The 25149-nt window shown below is 46.2% G+C and overlaps 1 protein-coding gene across 1 annotated transcript in view; it reads right to left on the bottom strand.

The window, feature by feature from the left end:
- SNPH (syntaphilin) overlaps positions 1-17720 on the bottom strand; it is a 41148-nt gene extending 23428 nt beyond the window's left edge. Inside the window, exons 1-2 of the mRNA XM_077112182.1 lie at positions 17624-17720; positions 17275-17381 (exon numbers count right to left, since the gene is read on the bottom strand). The gene's annotated coding sequence lies outside the window, so the exon portion shown is untranslated. The remainder of the gene's footprint in view (positions 1-17274; positions 17382-17623) is intronic.
- Positions 17721-25149: the final 7429 nt, after the last annotated feature.

The following is a 25149-nucleotide window of genomic DNA, read 5'->3' as shown; positions in this document are numbered from 1 at the left end:
CTGCTCTCATCTCTTCCCACAGCTGCTGCACCTGTCCACCACCAAGGACTTCAGCTCCTCTGAGCTGCGTCACACAGTCCCTGCTTGTGACCTTGGGCCGGCCACTTGACCTCTCTGAGTCCCAGCTTACTTCATGTGTTGAGTGGGAATTGCCATCCTGGTCCTGCCTACCTATCAGGAATCCAACCAAGGTAATGAATGGAGAGATGGGGAAATTCTTGGAAAATTGCAGAGGACTCAACATTCCTCGCTATTCTTCCTACCATTACCTCTTGAAGTTGAACTCCCTTTTGCCCTTCTTCAGAGATAATCCATATTTTACCACCTCGGGGAAAGTTTGAGCAGGTCCAGGGTGACTCTGAAATTACTGGCATCTTCTACCAGGCCAACTGCCTGGGGGCACCTCTCCAAAGCAATGCCTGGCAGATCATTTCTATGGGGAAGGGGCAGTGGGGGAAACACTGGTTCCCACTCCTCCTCCATCTCAGCTGCTCCAGCCCTGCCCCACTGCAGCCACCCATGGGAGATGTAGGGAACAGAGGGGCCGTGGTGCCAGCCCCAGCTCACGGATGCTTGGCAAGTAGCTCCCGGCAGATGGAGGCCCTTCAGCGACCTCAGTGGCAGCATATGCTTTGCTGGGCTTCCCAGCTGATAGAGCTGTCAAGCAGCAGCCTCACCCCTCCTCCCAAGGTCCCAACTCTAAAATGTCACAGGAGGGTAAGATGCAGGGGCTTCCATCCCTTTGGCCTCTGCCTTGGTTCTTAGGATCCTTGAGTCAGCCCCACCTCCTGCTCTACCCCCACTGACTCCAAGTAGCAACAGGGGCAAATCACAGTCTCAGAGAGTAGAAAGGACCTTCAGCAGACTTTGTCACAGCCCATCATTTTACAGAGAGAGAAACTGAAGCTCAAAGAAGGCACATGACTTTCCTGTGTATGCCTGGCCTGGGAATTGGATTCTATACTCCAGTGTTGGGGCTTCTGCACTGCAGCCCCCACCCTCATCCCATTTGCATCCAGGCAAAGCTCAATAAAATACAAACAAAGAATAGCTTTTTGAGAAAAAAAAAAAAAAGTCACGGAAGGGGTTAGACAGGAGAAGTCTCCCACCAACTTTCTGGCAGCTCACAAATGATGCAGAGTAAAATATACATAGTAAAATATACAAATCCCAGGGGAGAAGGGAATGCCACAGGCTGATCACGAACACAAACTTGGTGCCATAATGAAGTGACATTCAACTCTGAGCTTCCTGGCCACGGAGGCAAAAAGAGAAATTATGCTCAGTTAGGTTGTTCTTGTCATTAGGGAAGGGTGGGAAGCAGACTAGCTCTTCAGGAGAAATAAAGATCTCCATACCATGAATGCCGAAAGAAACATTTTCACATGGGACCTGCTGTAAGGGGAGAAGACTGCCTATAGGGAGCCCACAATGAGGGTCCTAAGACGGTGGGGCTCCCAAAGCTCATCCATTGTCACCCTGCACGTGCTATGCTTCATGGACAAGACTTGAAGGACCAGTGGAACACAAGGACCGAAAGGCTAAGAGGCCTGTCTGAGCAGCCCCTTTCCATGGAGATAGCCTCCCACCGAATCTGAGAGCAAAGAGCTTCCCTTTTCCTGGAAATACAAGCAGAAAATGATATAAACACAATCTCTTGCATTCTCTCTCTCTCTCCTGGCATTTCACGACAATCTAGTCCAACTGCCATCTTTTCTGATCAGAAAATCAAGGACTTGCTGAAGGCCACAAAATGAGTTAGAAACAGAGAACATGAGGATAAAACTCCAGGCTCCAGTAAGCCCGCTGGTCTGAATTTCACCAAACCGCTCTGGCCAAGCAGCTCTGCTGAAAGCCAAGTCTCATCTATTTCCTTGCAGCTCCTGGGGGCCGGAGTGTAGAGATGCTCAACCGCTCCTGCTTTTGCCCAGGAGCCCTGCCGATGGCATGGCAGCATCCTTCATCTCTTCTGCCAGCACCTCTCTCTCTCCAGCTTTTAGCTTCCCTGCCAACCTCAGCAGCTGGTCCCTGTCCAGCTGATTCCCCACGTCATGCTGAATTCCTTCACCTTTGCTAAGATCCAGGACGTTCACCATTGCTCACTGCTGCTAGATAAGGGCAGGTGATTACTAAATCCTTCTTCCAAGAAACCCTCACTCTCTGAAAAAGCTGCCTCACCTCTTAGTTTAGTTGAAATGAGCATTTTAAAAGCCTCTGAAAGGAGATTCAGCAAATTTCTATATCCTTATTTTAAACACACTTTGTCTCAGAATGAGTTTTTCCCTTTCATTGAGAGTCCAACTAACCTAACAGAAAGAAACCATGGCTTTGGGCTAAAATATGCCTGGGTTTGACTCCCCAATTCAAACTTCTCTAAGCATCAGTCTCCTTATCCATAAATGGAGCTAACTATATCTGTTGTGACTGAGAATGGTCACAATTAGCAATAATGCACATACATTTATGTATATATACATATATGTACATTCTGATGTATGTGTATATAGATGTGTGTGTATCACTTTTTTTTTTTTTTTTTTTAAACACAGGCAGGCTCCTGGAACCGAACCCTGGTCTCTGGCATGGCAGGCAAGAATTTTGCCACTGAGCCACCATCACACTGTCCAGCCCACATTGCACTGCCCTACCAGTTACATTTTTATCCCAGTCCAAAACCTGAATCTGAACTATCATAACAGTTTATTTCTCAGGGATCCCTGGTTACAGACTTATTTTATAATTAGGTCTAGTGGCAAAAACAAGAAAAAAAATATCACAAAACAGTCATTGTCAATCAATGACAAAAATTCAGTTCGTTGTCACTTTGGTCTAAAAGAGCATCTCAAAATTACATGTCCAAGTAACGTGTCCCAATCTTTCCCCTAACAAATATGCTCTTCTGTAGCTTTCCTTACTTCCATTAATGGCAACCCCATCATTCTAGTGGTTAGACTGATACTCTTATATTAATCAAAGAAGCCTGTCAGCTTCCTTTCCCTGAACTTATCATCTCTTCTATCCTCCCCCCCCCGATCGAAGCCACCACCATCCCTCTCCTCTTTCAATAGTCCCCTTCTCCCTACAATCTCTACCAAGCAGCCAGAGGAATCTTATTAGAACACGAAACAGATCTCGTCACCCCTTTGCTCAAAACCCTTCAGTGCCTTCCATCTCAGAGTAGAAGGCAAAGCCCTTATTTTGATGTGAAGCCCTGAACACTCTGCCTCACCCCACCTCCCTTACCTCTCGGATGCACCTTCCACTCCCCTCCATCACTCTGTTCTAGCTACACTGCCTCTTTTTATACTGCAGGTATGCTTCCACCTCAGGGCCTTTGCACAGGCTGGTCCCTCTGTGTGCAATGCTCTTTTCCCAGAACTCTGCCCAATGAACTTCCTCTCCGCATTCAGGTCTTTTTCTTTGCTCAAATGTCACCTCCTCAGTGAATTTCCTGACCACTGTTATGAAAAAAACAATCCCTCTCCCCTGGTATGCCTCCTCTTTCTTCCCATACTTTATTTTTCTCCATAGTCTAATGTATTTCTCAAACATCTACTATATTTACTTGTTTATTTTACTTGTTCTCTCTAGAATATAAGCTCCAGGAAGGTAAAGATATTTACTGTGGTGTTCTTTCTCTAGTCAACAGAGCTTAGACCAGCGCCTATCACACCACAGGCCCTCAGTAAATATTTGCTGAATGTTTAAATGGGTCTGTACCTGGATAATGTCTCTATACAAGCAAGTGTGAGCTTCTCAGCAAGTCCAGAAAGGGGCAAGACAGCCGTGTAGCACTTAGTTTATGTTATTATTATGGTCCGTTTTACATGCTGTGTCCTATTTGGGTGAGTTTGCCTCTTCTACTAGATGATGTGTGGGAAGGGTTTATTCATCTCTGTGGTCCCAATTCCTAGCAGGTGTGGAAAGCTCTCAATCACTGGGAAAGCATGAAAGCAGCACAGCTTTAAAGCTGCCATCGGTCAGCACCTTCTGGGGCCAGGCACTGTACTGGGTGCTCCACACTCATTCTCCCTATTCTTCCTTATGCCCACGCACAGGTCAGGGTGGGGCTCAGGCGCCAGAGGGAACTTGCCAGTGGTGAGAGCAGAACTCAGAACTGATCCCAGCTGCCCCTCCACAGGACACCTCCACCCTCAGGAAAGGTGTTAGATCAACAATCCAAATCTCGACAGCAGCCCTCAAAGAAAGAGAAAGGACGCAGCTACTAAGCATAGCTATTCAGCACATAGATTTAAACGCAGTAGGTTGGTTGTGTTTATGTGCACACCTCAGAGCACTCATCTGCGTGTGCTCCCCTCTGTGTAACTCAAACTGCCCAGAGCACCAGCGCCAGCAGGTGCCCCTCGAGGGGCATAAGGACTCTGTGCAAGGGCACAGGTGTCAGAGTCACGCGCTCCTGGACTGGAACCCCAGCTCAGTCACTGGCTGAGTGGCCTTAGGCCAGTCACACTCGGGGCCTGTTTCCTTATAGGCTGATCACTGTCTTGGAGATGAAGCGAAGACATGCAGGTAAAGCCCCTGGCACATGGGGCACTTCACAGCTGGGGTACAGTTTCTGGCCAGCAGTGGGACAGAGCCTTTGAGGGTCTGTGTATTTGGCAAGGGTGGGCATGGGGCCCAGGTGAGCCAACTCAGGGCCTCCTCCTCATCCTTGCCCTCCTCAGCCGGCTGTCCTTGGCAGGCTGGGGTTCATTCTGCTCCAGCAATGTTTGTGGACCAGGAATCCAGGAAGCAGAGGGTCAGAGCCGCAGGTCCTCAGAGGCGCTGACTCCAGAGGGCACACACTGGCAGCCCACGGGCCGTGGCATGCCCCAAGACCACTCTTCTCTGGCCTGCATGTGTATGTGTTTTGATTTGAGCCAACACTTATAAATGGAAAGCTTTCATATAAAAATCCAGATTTCAGGCTTGCTTTAAATAAATCAAAAGACCCCATAGCTCTATGGCCGCTTTCCTACATGGCAACAACTGGCTGAGGCTGCGCAGTGGCTTCTCCTTTTCTCCAGACTTTTTACCAATGCTATCATTGATTTTATGCCTTGGCTGCTTCATTTCTTTGTTCGCTGCCTGGCGCTGCACACTGGAACCTCTAGACTAGGCCCCGTCACATTTCACAGATACAGAATCTTGAGCAGTTGAGCTGGGGGGAGGCATCTACCCCAGGCCCCACAATAAATCAGTGATGGAACTGGGACTTGAACCCTTGGCTTGCAGCTCTCCCAGGCCAGTGGGCTGTGATGCCACAGGAGGCTGGGCCTGTGTAAGAAGAGCAGGGACTGGAGCTGAGGGGTTAATCCTATTTGCGGGAAAACCTGCTGGGGCGAGAAAAGCAAAGCAAAGGACACTAGCTCTGGCTATACAGGCAGAAAGCCCTCTTCTTCCACCTGCTAAGCAAACCCTGGCTTCCCCCCGCCCTTTAAAAGAAACTCAGGAAACAGCCCAGCCAACACTGGGCTCTGTTGATACAGAATGCTCAAGTGTCTCTCTCAACCCGCCCTTCCCCTGAGCAGATAGAATCGTCACCAAAGAGGCCCCTGGGGTGGTGTAAAGAGCAGGCCCTTGGTCTTAAGGCAGAATCAAACGGAAAACCCAGGTTTTAGCAGAGGATTGAAGCTTTAGCTTCCTCATCTGTAAAACAGAATTTCAATTGGTATGAAGATTTAATTAGATAATGCATGTAAGTGACCTGGTACACAATAATAAACGAAAGGCAGTTTCTTTCCCTGATTTTATAAACCAACTGAATAACTCATCCCAAGAAGGTTATGGAACTAAAGTGGGCTCCCTTAGCTCTTACTGTGTATTTTTAAAATTTTAAGTATAGTATAGAAGTGGTTACATAGTTATAAAAGTAGCACACACCCTTTTAAAAAGACCTCCAATCTTACTACTTACTCAGAGATAACCACAGATTAATATGATTGCTATCCCTTCTAGTTTTTCTTTCTAAATAAAGATTTCTTTTGAGGGGGGACTTGTTAATTTTACATAGTTATAACCAGGCATATATACAACTTTGTACCTTTTTAAAATTCAGCATGATTTAGGAGTTGCCCATGACATATTCTTTATAAACGGCATTTAATGGGTTTTGTAATGTTATGCTTTATGCAAAATTAACTTTACCCTATGGTAAAGGTTGAACATTTAGATTGTATCTCTCTATCAAAAAATAAGGCTATGTAGATATCAGTGTGTGTGTGTACTTATATTTCGAATTACTTCAGGCTGGATCACCAGTAGGGGATGTATAGAGTCAAAAGGCATAAATGTGCCATCAAATTGCTTTCCTAGGGTGGGCCACGGTGGCTCAGCAGGCAAGAATGCTTGCCTGCCATGCCAGAGGACCTGGGTTCGATTCCTGTTTCCTGCCCATGTAAAAAACAAAACAAAACAACAAAAAACTGCTTTCCTAGGGTTGCCGGTTGATTCTTTTTCACTGACAAGGCATGCACTTCAGATGTGTCTCCAACTCAATAAGACTACTGGCACTTACCATAGTCCTACAAGGCAAGAAGTTCAAGCTCAGACACAATAATTGTTCAAAATGATCTTCCTGGGTCTCTTGGACCTTGTACCTTCACTCTTACGTGGCAGGTGGGGAAACTAAGGCCTCTAGCTCAATTCAAGTCTAGATTCCTGGGGCGTGTTCCTCAGATAGAGTTTACAGCTCCCTCCTTGGTGGTCTGGCCCCATCACACCCTCTTCTTCCAGAGTACTTCCCACACAACAGGGTGCCGGCTATTCCCATAGTGCCACGTCTAGACCACAATTTTCCATCTTTTGGTTTCTAAGCCTGCACATGTGCAATATACACACAACATCCATGTAGCGCACACACAGCACACACAACATGCACACACACTAAACAACACACACATTACAACACACATGACACATATAGCATGCACAAACACACACTACATATATCCATTTGAGTTAAGCAGCTGCTGGCGAGTGGTGAAAGGACTCTGGCGCAGAAGTGATGATCCCCTGCCCTGTCCAGGCTCCATACGACCCAGGGCAGGAGAGGTTGATGAGCTCTACTTCCACTGGGGCATCCCCCAAGCCAGGCCCAGTGTGCAGCTCAATAAACTTCCCCTAAATGACTGCATGACTCCCTTTTCCCAATTCCAAAAGGCCTGTGGTCACAAAAGATGGTATCCACACTCGCTCCTCATTTTTGGAGGTGGGGTGGTCAGCCAGGGGTATCTGTCCAGCTCTCGCTGAGAGGTAAGCATTGCTGTGCCCCATCTAACACATGGGGTGAAGGAAGCTCAGAAAAGTTACCTGGCTAAGCCAGCGTCACAGGATAAAAGGCATCCAGGTTCCCAGCCAAGGCCCTCTTCCTGTAGAAATGGAGCCCCAGTGTGGGTGCTGACACCATCCCCCATGGGTTCTCAGCCACTGTTTTCCCGTTTGCAAGATGAGGTGCTGAGACACATGGACTATAAGTACCTCCAGGTGCTTCTCTTCTGTGATTCTAGATGGCAGTAGAGCAGGACTGAATTCCGAAGCAGGAGCCTCTCTATGGAAGCCAGTCTGATAAAGAACTTCTATCCAGAATGTATAAAGAACTCTCAAAACTTAATACCAAGAAGACCACAACCAGCTTTTTAAAATGGGCAGAATATTTTAACACGTATTCCACTACAAAAGATATTTGGATAGCAAATAAGCACACAAAAGGATGCTCAACATCACTAGTCATTAGGAAAATGCAAATTAAAGCTAGAAGGAGATGTTACTACCCATTTATTTGATGGCTAAGGCTGAAAGGATTCGACATACCAAGTGTTGGCAAGAAAGTGTTGGAACTCTCATGTGCTGCTCATGGGAACACAAAAATGATACCAATTATTCTGGAAGTACTTGAGCAGTTCCTTAAAAAGTTAAACATATATTTACCAAATGATTTGGGCCATTCCACTCCTGGGTGTGGAAGAAAATAGGAAGTGTATGTCCATAAAAAGATTTATACACAAATATTCGTAGCAGCTTTACTTATAATAGCCATAAACTGGAAATAAGCCAAATGTCCATCAATGGACAAATGGATCAACAAATTGTGGTTTATCCTTTATCCATACAATGGAATAAAATTCAGCAATAAAAAGGAATGAACTATTGATACATGTGAAATATGAATCAAAATAATTATGCTGAGTGGAAGAAGCCAGACCCAAAAAGAGTATATACTTCATTATTCCATTTATATAAAATTCCAGTAAATGCAAAGTAATCTATAGTGACAGAAAACAGACCAATGCTTGCCAGGGGATATGGGAGTGGGGGAAGGGGAGGCATGAGAGGGAGAAATTACAAAGTGGCAAGAGGAAGCTTTTGGGGATGGCGGGTTATGTTCATTACCTTAATTGCTGTGATGGTTTCATGGGTATAAACATGTGTCGGAACTTACTAAAGTGTATACTTTAAATATGTGCAGTTTGTTGAATGTCAGTTATACTTCAATAAAGCTGTAAGAAGGAGGGGAGGGGAAGGGTCATGGGGAGGAGAAGTAGAAACAACAGCAGGAGACTTCTCTCTTAGAAATGAGGCACACAAACATAGACATTCACAGAGACACACGCACACTCACACTCACACCCACACCCAACCTGCACTGAGTATGAAACTGTGACATGGCTCTCTAGAGCTGCCCCCAAAGCCTTTCAACCTAGAATCCGATCTGATAGGGACACCAAGGCTATCTGTCATTTACTCAGTTTTTTTCTGAGTATCTCCTGTGTACTTGCCTTGTGCTGGCACTGGGATTCAGAAGTGAATCAAACACAGTTTATGCTCTCAGGAAGTTCATTTTAACAGCCATGGTGTATCTTTCCCAAAGTTCAGCCTAAATATTTAGCCACATAACTCAAACACCCTAGCTAGTTTCCCTTCACAGGCTCTATTGAAGCTCTTTTTCTTGGATCTGATTGTTTTCTGGTCTTGCCGCTTCTTGGGAGAAAGCCTTCAGTTAGTTTACAATTCCAGCAGAATTCCATTTTTCACCAGGCTAAAAAGATACTCAATCAGAATCCAAACTGATTTCTAATTATTAACTAATGAGATCTGAGTCTAATCTTCGTGAATCACAGAAGCTCAGAACGGGAAGGAATCTGAAGGTTGCAGAGCCCAGTGTGCGTTGTCCTATTTCTTTGAATGGCATCCCTATTCCGGCATTACCCAGACCCAATTTGAATACCAATCTGGTGACAGCAGGGAGCTCACTACCGAGTAAAGATGGATTGGGTTTCTGGAAAACCAGGGAAGTTATAAAACTGTTTCTTTCTAACACTGTAGAGAAGGATATTGGCATTTATTAAGCACCTACTGTGCTGGGGGCTTTATACATATGAAACTTCTAATCTAGTTCAATTCTCCTGTGGAGGAAGGGGAGGGTTCTCTAGAAGGAAGCTACAAAGCAGGGAGGTGGCCCAAATTGCCCTCCAGCTCCAATCTGAGCCCTGGGTACCAGCTCAGGTGGGCTGATTTCTGCAGGGCGTTGAATGAAGGGTGTGTGTAGGGGGGGGGCGCATCGCTTCGGGGGGTACCTAGGAGCTCAGGCTCTGAAAAAGAGCTATGGACATCAAAGGAGGGACCTCCTGAAAGATGGCACTGAGATGGGAGCTGACGTGAACAGGACGTGACTGTGAGGAGACAGTAGGCTGGGGAATTCACTGCCCTAGGTATCACTTTACACAACCCGATTCCTTTTTCTGTCCTGAAGATCCTGCTTTAGTTCCTCCCTTCCTCCAGGAAGCTTTCCTGGATGGCCCCAGCCTATAGCTCTCTTGCTCCTGGGAATACCAGTGGCACCCACTGCTCGCATCACCTGTGGCCAGCCCTACACTAGGATTCCAGATCCTCAGAACGGCAAAAGATTGTCAAGCACAATCACTACAAACTCCGTCCATTGCAAGAATTCCTTCTAGAACATCCAGGCCTGTGTGAGCAGCCCAGAGGTGAGGAACCAGCTCTAAAAACACAGTTTCCCTGCTTGACAGGTTTTTTATTAGAATGTTCTTCCTTGGACTGAGCCAAAAGTGGCCTCCCTAGCTTGTAAGTACTTGCAAGTACCTGTCTGGGATCTGTCCCTCTAGGAACATGGATGTTCGGGCTCTCTCCTGTGATATATTCTTCGAACACCTGCCAACAACTGTCCTTGTCCCTGCAGACCACTCCTGTACAGGAAGCCCAGCCTAATTGCTCTGGGTTGGAGTACTGACCCCACACCTCAAAGATAGGAAACTTTGGGCCACTTTCTTCTTTCTGGTAGCCCCAGGTTCCTCATCTGTCTATACACCCTACCTCACCAGGGGACCATGAGAATTAAAGGCTACAGTGCATGCTTAGCTCTTTGCACTGGGTTTCATCTGTCATATGTGCTCAACAAATGGTACTTTATTTTGTTCAATAATCACTTATTTAGAGGCAGTGCGGCTTAAGAGGAGACAATATGGCTTTGATGCCAAGTAAATCTTAGATGTAGGCTCTGCCATACAGCAGCTGTGTAACCCTGAACAAGTACTTTGCTGCTGAACCTCAGCGTCCTCTCGTATATAATGAGAGTATAATACATGCTGAATGGGCCAGGATTGTTTTACTGCTTCTTGTTTTCTAAGACCCATCTGTGTCTTAGCTTTTCTTCTGATCTGCCCAGTCTTCCAGGTTAACAATAACGCAGCTACCTTTCTGAGCATCCCAGCTCATCAGGAACAGTGCTGAGTACTCCCAAGGAAGAGCCATCCGATACCCACACCCACCCTCTAAAATAGGGACCATTCAGGCCAGCACCTAATACTCGGGAAGACACACAATCAATGGCAGCTGGATTAATATTTCTCTGTGCCAGGCCCTGTCCACCATTCTCCTATCTTCCCTCCAACCAGGCTCAAAGTCCCCTAAGGGTAGGGACTACATCTTGGTGCCTGCACAGAGAGTACATACTGGTTGAATGGATGGATATAAACACTTCCATATAGTTTCCCACAGTGGTCAGAACAGAGCTTTACCACAGGTCTGATCAATATTTGATTAAATGGAGCCACAAAAATGTAAAGTGCCATCAGTGGCTTTAGTCTGACTCCTAGAATGCCCTACAGCAATGTCAGCGGGGTGCCTCCTGCTAATTGAGGGCTCCTTGGAGGCTCTCCTCACCAGTCCCTACGTGAGATCGGGGCCCTTGATGGCCTATGCTTCCTCTGCAACCAGATCCCAACTTTTCCTTGGTGGGGGCTGGAGAGCAGAGCCATATGCAGAGAGACTACTTGCTGTCCAGCCCACAGGCAGAGGTGGCTGAACCTCAGCTGCAAGGCCAGTATAGCTTCCAAAGAACAGGAACTGGCCCTTCCACTAAGGAGCTGCCAGAGGCCTCTTCTCACACCTGTCTCAAGGGTGGCTCTGTGCCACTAGCCAAGTTCCCACTTCTGAGGCTGCCAACCAAGCTTCTGAGCCTCTTTGCCACGAAGGCCTAGCATAGTCAGGGGCACAGAGGTGTCTGGAGGCTTCCATCCCTAGAGACTCAAGGGATGTACCAGGAAGGGGTACAATTAGGGCCTTTGAAGCTGGGGGCCCAAATTAAGGCCATACTCCCTTGCCTTGCAAACAAGGGATGCCCAGCCCGGGCCTGCCCAGCCCGGGCCTGCCCTTCTGGCCTGTTTCCTTTCTCTACCTTCACCTGTGAACCAGCCAACAATTGCTGAGCTGTATGTGGCAGGCATCTAAACCTTTACAAGTCTCAAACTGATGGCCTAGCAGTCATATTTTAATATGTGTGTTTAAAAATGATTTCTCATTGGCCACATTAAAAAGTCAGGAGAGTACATGTACACACACACACACACACACACACACACACACACACACACACACACAAATCCGGATTTCTGTCTTATAAATCAAAAGATCTGACAACATTCAGCCCACATTCTCGCATGGCAGTGATGGTGGGAGCAGAGCAGCAGCTGCCGCTTGAAAGTAAGCTCTCTCCAGTTTGCTACTTGTATTGCCTCTGTTGAGAGCTGAGCTGGAAGTCCCTTGTTTTACTCATTTTAATATGGCATGTAGATCTCCTAATGACCTTCGAATGATCTTCATTTTTCCATTTTACAGATAAGAAAATAGAGGCACTGAGAGAAAAAGAAACTTGGCCAGGATTCAAACCCGAGGCATCTGACTCCAGAGCCAAACACAATGACACTGGTCTGCAGCAAAATGAGCAAAATATGGATAATGCAATGAGTTTTTAATAAAGCAACATTTATTCCATTTGAAGGAGTCTCTCTCTGTCTTTCTCTCCCTCTCTCCCTCCCTCTGTCTCTCTCTTTTGCTAGTAATATGCCCTTATTACTCTGGGGAGAGAGGTGTTAAAATACTCTTTCCCTTTCCCTGGCAACGTGGGACAGAATTCCTGGGATGAGCCATGACCCGGCATTTAGAGATTGAGAAAACCTTCTTGATCAAAAGGTAGAAGAGAAACATGAGACAAAATAAAGTTTCGGTGGCTGAAAGATTTCAAACAGAGTCAAGAGGTTAACCTGGAGGTTATTCTTATGCATTATATAGATACCCTTTTTAGTTCATGGTATATTGGAGTGGATGGAGGAAAGGACCTGAAACTGTTGAGCTGTGTTCCATCCAGTAGCCTTGATTCTTGAAGACGACTGTATGAAGATACAACATTTACAACGTAAAAAAAAAAAAACCCTCTTTCCTTAACAATGATGGGGATAGTAAAGAAAGCTTGTATTTAAGTGTCATCTGAATGTTCTTATTTCGCAAAATAAAAAGTGGCCAACTTACGATGGACTCTGAAATGTTGTATTGGTCTTTGAAATCTAAGTCCCACAACCAGCATTCTGCTATACAGCCTTCCTGTCCCAGAATAACAGCAGGTTTCTGCTACTCCTGGTTAAAAAAAGATCACTCCATCTACCTGCATTATCCTATCTTCAAAAAGGTAACTTTTGAACTAAAGCTTTTCCCAAGCCCTCTCCCTCCAGCAAACCCACAGAACATTTATTCATGCCTCTTGTTAGGTTTATCTCATTCCTCCTCAAGTTATAGTTATCTGTATCCTATCCATCTTTGTACCCCCTAAAGTGGTTATAGAACAAAACAAAGAGTTGCTGAATTGTTAACCAGTCAGGCCTGAAAGGGCCTTAGAGGCCATCCCCTCTGACTCCCTCATTCTGCAGCTGTGGAAAGGCAGAGGCCTTGCCTAAAGCCATGGGGCAGAGGCGGGGTGACGCCTTGGTTCTGGCACTTTCCACTGCACCAGCCTGCTTCCCAACCCCCCCCCCCCACCTTTTGGTTTGCTCAGCGCCTTAATTCAGGGGACAGTGCTGAGCATGTGACAAACACTTCGTACATATCTGCCCATTAAGAGGTGCAAAGCAGCTGGGGAAAACAAGCCTTCCTTTCTGCCAAAGGCCAAGGAGGCCCGAGCTTCCTTGTCTCACGCCTCAAATCTTCATTCAGTCCCAGCTGCCCATTAAATGTACAAATGGCCTCATGGGCCCCAGTGGCCTGGATGTAGCCATGTGGTTCATTAGGCCAGAGTTATGGCCCCCGCCCACCGAGTAATCCTGAGTAAACGCCGGCACCTCTCCAGGTGTAAGGTGCTTCCCTGGACAGGCGGAATGTTGAGAAGAGGAAAGAAGTCCCCAAGCCTATCAGATGGTCAGAGGCAACAGACAGGCTTTCCAAGCGGAATTTCAGACTCCTGCCTCTAGGTGCTTGTAAGGACAGGAAAGAGGACAGAGAGTTACACTGGGACACTGCCACAGAATGACAGTGAAAGGTCCCTTGGACGCTGTGGGCCGCTTTCCGGGTTGCTGAGATCCAATGAGTCTCCAAAATGGTTTGGCAATGTCCCAAGCTGGGTAGAACCCTATTATTATTATCACACAAACTCAATGCAGAAAATAAGGAGACGACAATAGCATTACCTCCTCTCTACCCCTTTCCTGATCCACCAGGTAGGAAAAACCATCTTCTTTCTCTGTTCCCCCATTATACTCCATATTAGTATGCAACACAGCTTCTAGATGTTTTATCATACCCACATATTTACATATCTGTCTCCTGCTGCTAGTTATGACCTTCTTGAAACTAGAGATTGCCTCGTACTTTTTTCTGTATTCCCCTGCATTTAGCCTAGGACTTAGCTAATAAGTAATAACAAATGACTGATCAATGGTTAGAAGACAATCCCTCCAAGTCTTTATCCTGGGACAAGTTTGCATTTATACCTTTTAAAGCCAGTAGGTGCATCCCGCCCTGACTTACTCTCTAACCCAGCAAGGCCCCTGCAGCTATCCCTTTGGGGAAATGCCTGATCCCTTGCCATGAATCCTTCACCACTTTCAGTTCTCCAAACCACTGTGCATGTGTGCAAATGCACCTACAACTCACAGCGTGACAGCAAGGGTGGGAGGGGGAGGCAGCAAAGCGTTTAGAAGAGTTGCTCTTTCTAGTTGGACAGATCTGGCGTCCGATAACAGTTCTGCCACTTCCAGCTGTGCCCTCTTGGGCTAGTCACTTAATCTCTCTAAGCTTCACTCTCTTCATCATTACAATGGGTATAATTTGTCATGAGAATTACATAAGATTGGTAATGGTATAGTACTCCATAAATGATAGTAATAATAGCTGTTTCAGGACCAGAATGAGCCTTAGGGAACATCTAGTCTGGTTCCTCATTATATAGATGGGGACATGGAGACACTGAGGGGAGGCCCGATTGGCCAAGATCTCACATGGAGGCAGTGGTAGAACTGGATCTGAGGCCTGGTCTCCTGGCTCTCTCTTGTGTGTTCACTTTGGCCCAGTGATTCTTCTTATCTGCCACTCTCCCCTAAACTGAGCAAATGGCTGAAATCACTCTTTCCAGCCCCCTTCCCTTCATAGTGACCATACACCAGCAGCACCAACTGGACTCCTATTTGTCACCACCCTCCCAGGCACATCCAGCCCCTTCAGGTTCAACTAGAGGAGAAGACAAACCATCTGCTGGCTGCAGGCAATGGCAAAAATAACAGTATTAGTAATAGCGGTAATAAAGGCAACCAACATCCTATACAGAGCCCTGCACATAAGTGCTTCTTCCCTACCATCAACACATTTCTTAATAACCTAGTTGGCTGAGAGATATAATTTCCTTGAACTTGTGTGATTCAAGGCTTATTGAGTACCTACTCTGTGCCTAGTCACATGCCAGAGTTTGGAAACACAGAGAGGAAAATGACAGAGTCTCTACCAGGGAAGGGCTCAAAGTCTCAGGGGAACACAGGGGAGGGGGTGGGGGGACATGGTAACTTCTTTCAGTCCAAATGGTGCAGCAGCAACATGTCCTGCCCCACCCTAGGGGGAAATTCCTTTATCCTTGATGTCAAGAAACAAAATGGATCTGTGGAATAAGGTAGAGCAAGAAAGGCTGAGTGCAAGGATGAAAAATGGCAGCAAAAGGGTAGATAAAAAATACAGAAGACAGACATCAAAAATTTCACTGCCTCATCTCAGGGAGATGGTAGTGAGAGACCCCAGGGAGGGCAAGGGAGCAGCAGCGAGATTCAAGTCAAATCTGGAAGGCTTGGTTCCTGCCCCCACCCCCACCCCCACCCTGCCAACACGTAAGATGCTGATGCTTCTTTTTCCTTAGAGACACACTGCCCTTGGCTGCCAGCATTTTCCAAACCCAGTGCTGGGGTATATATGCTTCCTTGGGACCATCTTTGCTAGAATGATGTCACAGCCCTTGCAGTGGAAAGGTTTGCACCTCCTGGTTGCTGCCTAAGCCCTCAGCCCAGCAGCCTGACACCCTCCAGCATTCATTATCCCCTGGGGTGGGGAGGGCAGGGAAGAGAAGAGACTGAAAATAGCCGCCCCCTCCTCTCTTTCCCAGTCTCTCTCATGGGCAGAGGCCCTCTGGGCAATGTGGTGGATTCAGATCTGGAAGCAGAGAGGGGATGGAGAAAGAAGCTCCCTGAATGCATACCAGGCACATGGACTATTTAAGGTGCTTTCATATACATCTCATTTAGTCCTCACATTAACTCGGAGGTATGGATCCTTCTTCCCAGTTTTACAGGCGAGGAAATTAAAGCTTGGAGAAGGGAAGTAACTTGCAGAGGTCAACCCAGTGCTGGCGCAGGAACGCTGCTATAAGACTGTTTTGCTTCTGGTTCGTGAGGCCCACAAGGTCAGTGTTTTACTTGAGAATTCCAGAGTCAAAAGAGGTCAATGGTGGCAACCCCAATTAGGGACCCCCATTTAAATTCTCTGTTGCTTTAGTTGAGAGGTCCCTCGGACATGTAAGAGCTGCTTGAGTGGTATGCTAAAGTTATACAGACCATCTATCCAACTCCTGCATTTAACAGATGAGCAGACAGTCACCACGCCTAAAGAATGTTAAAATGGCTACTTGTGACCACTTAGCAAGTGAAGGGACTAGCACCCCAATTTCCAGGTACTTTTCCTACACCACACTGCCTGCAGTGCTGATTTTTTCCTGGGAAGCTTCTCCAGTCCATCCCAAACCACCAGCTGGACAGAGAAGGCAGAGGAGATAGGCAGCATGTGGCCAGGCCTCTCCTTTGGTCCAGAGCCTTGAGGAAGGCAATATGGGGCTCCTTGGGCTAGAAGGTGTTCCCGGCAGCCCAGTTCCCTGCTGGGGAGTGGAGGGAGAAAGTCATGTATCCCGTGGACACTCCAGGGAGACTGAGACTCAGATCCCCCACTCTAGGAGTCATGAATTTTTTTTTTTCCCCAGAAGTACTGCAGGGCCCTGAGGCTTCTCAGAGGTGGAGATGGGAATGAAGCAGTCATTAGCACTTGACCTTGGGGTGGACGTGGGGTTCCATTCTTCTCCCACCCCCAGGTACCCTGGATCCCCCTCTAAGAAGGAAAGAAGAGAAGCTTATAACTGTTTGCCAAATGGCAGAAGAGGAATGGGGGAAGGAGGGTCCTTAAAATCTTCCTAATTGCCTACCTTGAGCATCTCTCTCTGGCTGCAATCAGCATTCTCTAATTAGTGAGTTACACAGGGGCTTGGGGGCAGGGGAAGGGTGGTGCTGGGGAGGGGGGGAGTAGAGGGATGTAGGGGAATGAAGGGAAGGTAAAAATGAGTCACGGTTAACCCATGCTTAGCCAGTGCCCTCTAAGATTCTACTGCAGGGAGCGGTCACAAGCTGCCCCCGCCGGCCGCGGTGCAGCACAGGCCCCCTCCCGGCTCTGCCGCGGCCTCCTTACCTGAGTCCACTCGCCCTCCGCAGCCCTGCCGGCTCGCACCACGGCGGCCCCGGTTGGCGCAGCGTCTCTGCAGTCGCTGCTGCAGCCGCCCGGCCCTGATCAGCAACCTGCGGCGGTGAGAAAAAGAGACAGATGCGGGCGGGTGAACACGGGCGGGGACACCGCGTCAGCCGAGCCCCTGGGCGCTGACAGCTGGGCGCCGCAGCCCGAGAGCCCGGAGGGCAGGCTGCCTGCCGGGTGCTGGGTCAGCTCCTGGGCCCGGCCCACGCCCTCCGCCCTTAGCGCTCTGAGCTTCGGCAGGCGCAGCTGAGCGGTGGGCCCTGACATCCCCGGGGTGCCTGTCCATCACCTGCGGAGGCTTCCATGGCTTCGGCTGCCGGGGCCGCGCGGGGCCGCGGAACTGCTCTCCCGAGCCCCTGCTGGAGGCGGCTCGCTGGGTGCTCGCCCGGTTGGGGCTGCCGGGAGGGAGGGGCGGGGAGGGTGAGGTGGATGGAGGGGACGAACCAGTCGGCAGCTCGCCGGCAGCTGCGTAAGCGGCCAGTCTTCACTTTCCTTCTTAAAGAGATAGTTGGCATCTTGCTCCAGAGGTCGCGGGAGCAGGGACGCCGACACCTAGTGGGGTCCTCTCCCACCCACACAGGAGCCTGTGTTTAATCCGGGCAGTGGAGCATGGCGGAATGCGCTTTGGCCCACTAAAAGGCTGTGTGACCCCGGGTGAGTCCCTTCAATTCTCTGGTCCTCGGCTTTCTCATTTGTAAAATGGGGATGTTGTTGTTAGTCTCATAGTGCCTGGCACACGATGGCTTGCGTTCAAAAGTAATTTATTTGAAATCCTTTAGGAACATTTTTTAAAAAACATTTTATTGTATAATATAACATATATACAAAGCAAAGAAATAAAAAAGCAATAGTTTTCAAAGCACTCTTCAACAAATAGTTACAGGAAAGATCCCAGTGTTTGTCGTGGGCTACCATATGATCCTCTCATATTTTCCCTTCTAGCTGCTCCAGAATACAGGAGGCTAGAGGGCTTAAATATTTTTTTATCATCACAGTCGACTTTTTTCCCTTCTTTTTTTGTGAAAAATAACATATATATTCTGAAAAAAGCTATAAATTTCAAAGCACAACACCACAATTAGTTGTAGAATATATTTCAGTGTTTGACATGAATTACAATTCCACAATTTTAGGTTTTTACTTCTAGCTGCTATAAAATTCTGGAGACTAAAAGATATACCAATTTAATGATTCAGCTTTCATATTCATTTGTTAAGTCCTATCTTCTATGTATAACTCCACAATCACCTTTGATCTTTCCATCCCTCTCTTTACGGGTGTTTGGGCTATGGCCAGTCTAAATTTTTTGTATTGGAAGGATCTGTCACTAATATGGGGTAGGGAGATGGAACTATCTGATGTTCTGGAGAGGCTAGGCTAGATTTCAGACCTTATCTGGACCAAGGTCCCACCTGGAGGTTGTAGGTTTCTGGAAAGTTACTCTAGTGCCTGGAACCCTTGTGGAATCTTATATATTGCCCTAGGCGTAATTTAGGATTGGCTGGAATGGTCCTGATTGGGGGTTGGCAGTTATGAAAGGTAGCAAGGCTCAAATGAAGCTTGCATAAGAACAACCCCCAGAATAGCCTCTCGACTCTATTTGAACTCTCTCTGCCGCTGATACTTTATTAATTACACTTCTTTTCCTTCTTTTGGTCAGGATGGAATTGTTGATCCCACAGTACTAGGTCTAGATTCATCCCTGGAAGTCATCTCCCATGTCTCCAGGGAGACTTTCACCCCTGGATGTCACGACCCACGTAGCAGGGAGGGCAATGATTTCACTTGCAAGAGTTGGGCTAAGAGAGAGTGAGACCACACCTGAGCAACAACAGAGGTCCTCCAGAAGTAACTCTTAGGCATGCCTATGAATTCTAAGCTTATGCCTATAAGTATCTAAGCTTCTCCTCTACCTACATAAGTTTCACAAGAGTAAGCTTCATGATTGAGGGCATGGCCTATTGATTTGGGTGGCCCTAAAGTTTGACACAGTATCAGGGGATTCCCTGATGGTAAGATTTAATAGTTCCATATTCTTTCTCCCATCCCTCAAGGGACTTTGCCAATACTTTTTGATTATCTGCTTAATATACTTTAGGATATATCCAGGCATTACAATAATCTATACAGGATTAAAGGACCTCTTTCTTATTCTGTGTTGCCTGTGGTTCAATTGTTCCAATGAGCTATACAGATAGGTTGAATTAGATTATGCACTACAGAAAATTTCAGTTCCAGACCAAACCCTTTCTTCCACTGGTCTCAAAGAGTATGTGTGGTTCTATAATATAGGCAGTCTTCTTTACCCCTATGCTCTGAATTACTTCTAACCCCAACCTACTCGGCTCCGTTGTTATCTCTGAATACCAGGTTATATGTATATAACAGCCTCTCAAAATCCAGAAATAATAATCACCACTCCGGACTTAATGTGTCTGCTCTAAAAGCTGACACTCTAGGCCCCTGCTTTATTATAAGCATTTTCTAAAGGTAACCATACTGTTCTTGTTCTTTTTTTTCTGGCTTATTTTGTGTCACCACATGTCCCACATTTTCATTCACATCATCGCATGCCTCAAGTCTTTGTTCCTTTTTGTAGCAGCACAACCTTCATTCATAAGTATACACCATTGTTCGCCAATCCACTTCTCCGTCAGTGCATCCTTCAGCCACCTGCATTCATCGGGCATCATGTAGAGGGCCCAAAGTACACAGTCCATCAACATTCTCAATTTTAGATAATTTCATTGTTCCCAAGAGAAAGAAAACCAATAAACACACCCTCACCAGGTAGGAAATCTAAACCTCCTCTTAATTCTTGCCCCTCTCCCCATTATTTACCTCTGCTGTTGCTGTGGTAGTGCTGATGGTTTCATTTTGAACATAGCACATAGCATGCAATAGCAGTTTTCCTCCTGTACTCTGGACTTAAACACTTTTTGTACAGAATCTTATATTTGAAGTAGTTCTTGCGAGAACTAATTCATATTTCTGGTGTTAATCTGTGGGACAGGTAGGTCTATACAACCCCTTTCAATCTTGTTCATCTTGAATATGGTAATATTACTTCTAGACACACTAGAGAACCACCTTCACTCCTATCTATTCCCTTACATTGGAGTTCAACCTTATTGGCTAACGGTTCAACCATCTCTAGCTTCTATGTATCTCTAAGTCCCCTATATTCTGTTTTATAAGCTTCTGATTATACCTTTATGCTGGTCATAAAAATGGAATCATACAGTATCTATCTTTTTGCATCTGGCTAATTTCCCTCAGCATTATGTCCTCAAGCCTCATCTATCTTGTCATGTGCTTCAGAACGTCATTTTGTTTTACTGCTGCATAATATTCCATTGTATGTATATACCACATTTTGTTGATCCACTCATCTGTTGATGGGCATTTGGTTTGTTTCCATCTTTTGGCAATTATAAATATCAGTGTGAAAATGTCTCTTTGTGTCACTGCTTCCAGCTCTTCTGGGTGTATACCAAGTAGTGTTGTTGCTGGGTCATAGGGCAACTTGATAGTTTGCTAAGGAACCGCCAAACAGTCTTCCATAGTGGCTGCACCATTAGACACTCCCACAAGCACTGCATAAGTGTCCCAGTTTCTCCACATCCTCTCCAACATTTATAGTTTCCTGTCTGTTTAATAGCAGCCATTCTTATAGGTGTGAGGTGGTATCTCATTGTAGTCTTGATCTGCATTTCCCTTATAGCCAATGAAAACGAGCATCTCTTCATGTGCTTTTGAGCCATCTGTATTTGCTCTTCAGAAAAATGCCTATTCATAACTTTAGCCCATTTTTATAATTGGGTTGTTTGTTCTTTTCTTGTTGAATTGTATGATTTCATTATATATACAGTGTGTTAGTTAGATTCAGTTGTCAACTTGGCCAGGTGAGCATACCTATTCTTGTTGCTGAGGACATAAGCCAATGGTGCGTGAACCTCATCTGTTGCCAATTACATCTGCAGTCAGCTAGGAGGCGTGTCTGCTGCAATGAGTGACGTCTGACTTAATTGGCTGGTGCTTAAATGGGAGATTGCAACGTAGCACTGCTAGCAGCTTGGCATTCCTCATCTCAGCACTTGCAGCTCAGCCCGGGCCCTTGGAGATGGAGAAAGAAATTACCCCCGGGAAAGTTGTTGGAACCCAGGGGCCTGGAGAGAAGACCAACAGAGACCATCCTGTGCCTTCCACGTAAGAAAACCTCAGTGGAAAGTTAGCTGCCTTTCCTCTGAAGAACCAACAAAATAAATCCCCTTTTATTAAAAGCCAATCCATCTCTGGTGTGTTGCATTCCGGCAGCTAGCAAACTAGAACATACAGGAAATCAAACCTTTGTCCAATATGTGAGTTCCAAATATTTTCTCCCATTGAGTTGGCTGCCTTTTCACCTTTTTTTTTGTCATTTGAGATGCAGAAGCATTTGATTTTGAGGAGTTCCCATTTATCCATTTTTTCTTTTGTTGCTTATGCTTTGGGTGTAAAGTTTAGGAAGCTACCTCCTATTACTAGGTCTTGAAGATGTTTCCATACATTTTCTTCTAGAAGCTTTATGGTGCTAGTTCTTATATTTAGGTGTTTGATCCACTGTGTGTTAATTTTTGTGTAGGGTGTAAGATAGGGGTCCTCTTTCATTGTTTTGGCTATTGATATCCAGTTCTTTCATGTCCAATTATTGAAAAGACTATTTTGTCCCAGTTCAGAGGATTTGGGGGACTTATCAAAAATCAGGTGACCATAGATTTGGTGGTCTGTTTCTGCAGCCTCGATTCAATTCCATTGGTCAATGCTTCTACCTTTGTAGAAGCCAGCACCATGCTGTTTTGACCACCGTGGCTTTATAATAGGTTTTAAAGTCAGGGAGCGCTAATCCTCCCAGTTTGTTCTCTTTTTTTTAGGATGCTTTTAGCTATTCAGGGTCTCTTTCCCTTCCAGATGAATTTGGTAATTAGCTTTTCCAAATCTTCAAAGTAGATTGTTGGAATTTTGATTGGTACTGTGTTGAATCTGTAGATCAATTTGGGGAGAATTGACATCTTAACTATATTTAGCCTTCCTATCCATGTGCAGGGAATGTCTTTCCACCTATTTAGCTCTCCTTTGATTTCTTTTAGCAATGTTATGTAGTTTTCTGTGTATAAGTCCTTTACGTCCCTAGTTAATTTCATTCCTCAGTACTTGATTGTTTTAGTTGCTATTTTGAATGGAATTTTTTCCTTAACTGACTCCTCAGCTAGGTCATTACTTGTGTATAGAAACCTTACTCATTTTTGCACATTAATTTTATATCCTGCCACCTTGCTGAAATTGTTTATTAGCTCAAGTAACTTTGCTGTGGATTTCTCAGGAACTTCCAAGTATAGTATCACATCATCTGCAAATAATGAAAGCTTTATGTCTTCCTGTCCAATTTGGATGCCTTTTATTTCTTTATCCTGCCTGATTGCTCTAGCTACAACTTCTAGCACAATGTTGAATAATAGTGGTGACAGTGAGCATCCTTGTCTTGTTCCTGAACTTAGGGGGTAAGCTGTCAGTCTCTCTCCATTGAGGACGATGCTATTGGTTTTTCATATATTCCCTTTATCATATTGAGGTAGTTACCTTTGATTACTATCTTTTTGGAGTGTTTTTTATCAGAAAAGGATGCTGAATTTTGTCAAATGCTTTTCAGCATCAATCAAGATGATTATGTGACTTTTCCCTTTCGAATTGTTAATATGCTGTATTACACTAATTGATTTTCTTGTGTTGAACCATCCTTCCATTCCTGGTAGTCATGGTCAGGTTCATGTGTCAACTTGGCCAAGTGGAGGTACCTGTTTGTGTGGTTCGGCAAGTGCTTCTGCACTTTGTTGTGTCTTCTGCAATGAGTGATGCTTAATCTAATCACTGGAAGCCTTTTAAGGAGGATTCAGAAGAAACAGGCTCTTCTTCCTGCTTTTTTTGAACGTGGATGCCCAGCGGCCAGGGAGGATATACCTGTGTGGGTGCACCAGTGCACCGGTCTGGGAGGCGTAACCCTGGAGTGTGCTGGTCTAAGGCACAGGGCCCTTTGTGCACGTGCATTGAGCTGTGGCAGCAGGTTGGCATTATACCTTCATGGATTGGGGGCAGATGTGATATGGCTGTGCAGGTCAGCATTTTCTCAGACCTGGAAAATGTGGCTGAGGGCTGTGCACATGCGTGGTTCTAAGACTGCTGTAAAGTACGGTTCCCAGAGCTGAATGACATGATTGGGGGCCGTGCACATGTGTGAGCCTTGGAGAGCTGTACATGGATGCGCAGAGATGGGGGGGTGGGGTGAGGCTGTGTGACACTATGGGCAGGGGTAGCCTGGGTTTGGAGGTTAGCACTTGCAGCCTTTATGCACTGGCCACAGCCTGCAGGGAACAGGGAGGGGAAGGTAGTGCTCGGAACGGTACAGGAGAGGTGGATTGGGCTGCACTTGGGGTGGGGGTGGGGGGCAGGTACGTGCACTGGGGGCTGTGGGGTGGGGGGTCCTGTAGTGTGGGGAATGGGAGCAGGTGACTGGGTTCAGGTGCCTGGGTTGTGGGGTGAGTCGCCAGTCAAGGGGCTGTGCCAGTGAGGGTAGCGCGCCCAAGGAACGTGGCCTGGCTTACTTCCTAGTCCCTGGCTCCCATCCATGGGCTCTGCACCTCCGTGCCAGGCTCCAGCTTTCTGCCTCTCGGTTTGGTTCCAATGGCTCTCCCATGTCAGCCACACACCAAAATCACTGCCTCCATAACCCTTCTGTCTCTTCTCTAACTTTTCCATGGAGCAGGGTTAATCTTGAGCTACCCTATTCAGCCATCTTCCTGGAAGTCCTCCTTTTAGGAAAAACGTTTTTCACTCTCCAAATCAAGTACCTATGAGTACCAAGGTTTCTTAATGCAAACTGTACTTGGACTACTAAGAAAAATGACAGCCGGAATCTTAAATATCTGAGAACAGATTTTTTTTCTTTAAAGTATTAAGACTGCAAATGGTTGGAAAGATTGAAAGATGAGCAATCACAACCTAAAGTAAATGTTAATTATGTCTCTTTTCCTTAAGTTGGCACCTCACCACCTTCCATCACATATCATAGGGGAAACAAGAAAACCTAGGAGTCCAGAAAATGGGATTCTTGGAAAGAAAGCCCTGCCATTTCTAGCCATGCAACTTTAGATAAGTTAACTCTGGGCCTGGTTTCTTACCTTTTCCATGTGTGAGAAGTGAGATGGAGTAGGAATGGGCTCCCAACTTCGGAACCAGTCCTAACTACAGATCAATCATTCCTCTGCCTCCAGTCATTTTCCATCTCTTTCTGCCATCTGCCTCCATCTTACTCCACCTCTCTTGACTTCATTTTGCATGTTCTCCCCCTCACTCACTTCCCTCCTACTAAATAGGCCTCCTTGCTTAGGCTTCCACTTCTGGGCCTTTGCATTTTCTGTTCTCTTTGCCTAGAACACTCCACATAGTCATATGGCTCACTCCCTCAGGTCTCTGCGCAAACGTCACTGCCTCAGGGAAACCTCCCTTGGTCACCTTACATAAAATAGTAACTGGTTTTTCCATCTACTTCCTTTGTCCTTTTTTTTTTTTTTTGCTTTATTCTGTTACCATCTGACATGGTGCTTGTTTATTCTGTCATTTATGAACTGTTTTTAAACCTGCAATATCATGGGTGCCTAGAACAGTACTTAGCCCTCAGTAAATGCCCAATAAATGATGACCGAATAGAATGAGAGGGCAACCACACCTTGTGCCCAGCCTCAGTCTTCTGTAAGAACACTAGACCAGATATCATGCAGG

This window comes from Tamandua tetradactyla, chromosome 1 (genome assembly GCF_023851605.1).
Source record: "Tamandua tetradactyla isolate mTamTet1 chromosome 1, mTamTet1.pri, whole genome shotgun sequence".
Classification (NCBI taxonomy): Eukaryota; Metazoa; Chordata; class Mammalia; order Pilosa; family Myrmecophagidae; genus Tamandua; species Tamandua tetradactyla.
This window is presented reverse-complemented; position numbering and strand designations above follow the sequence as displayed.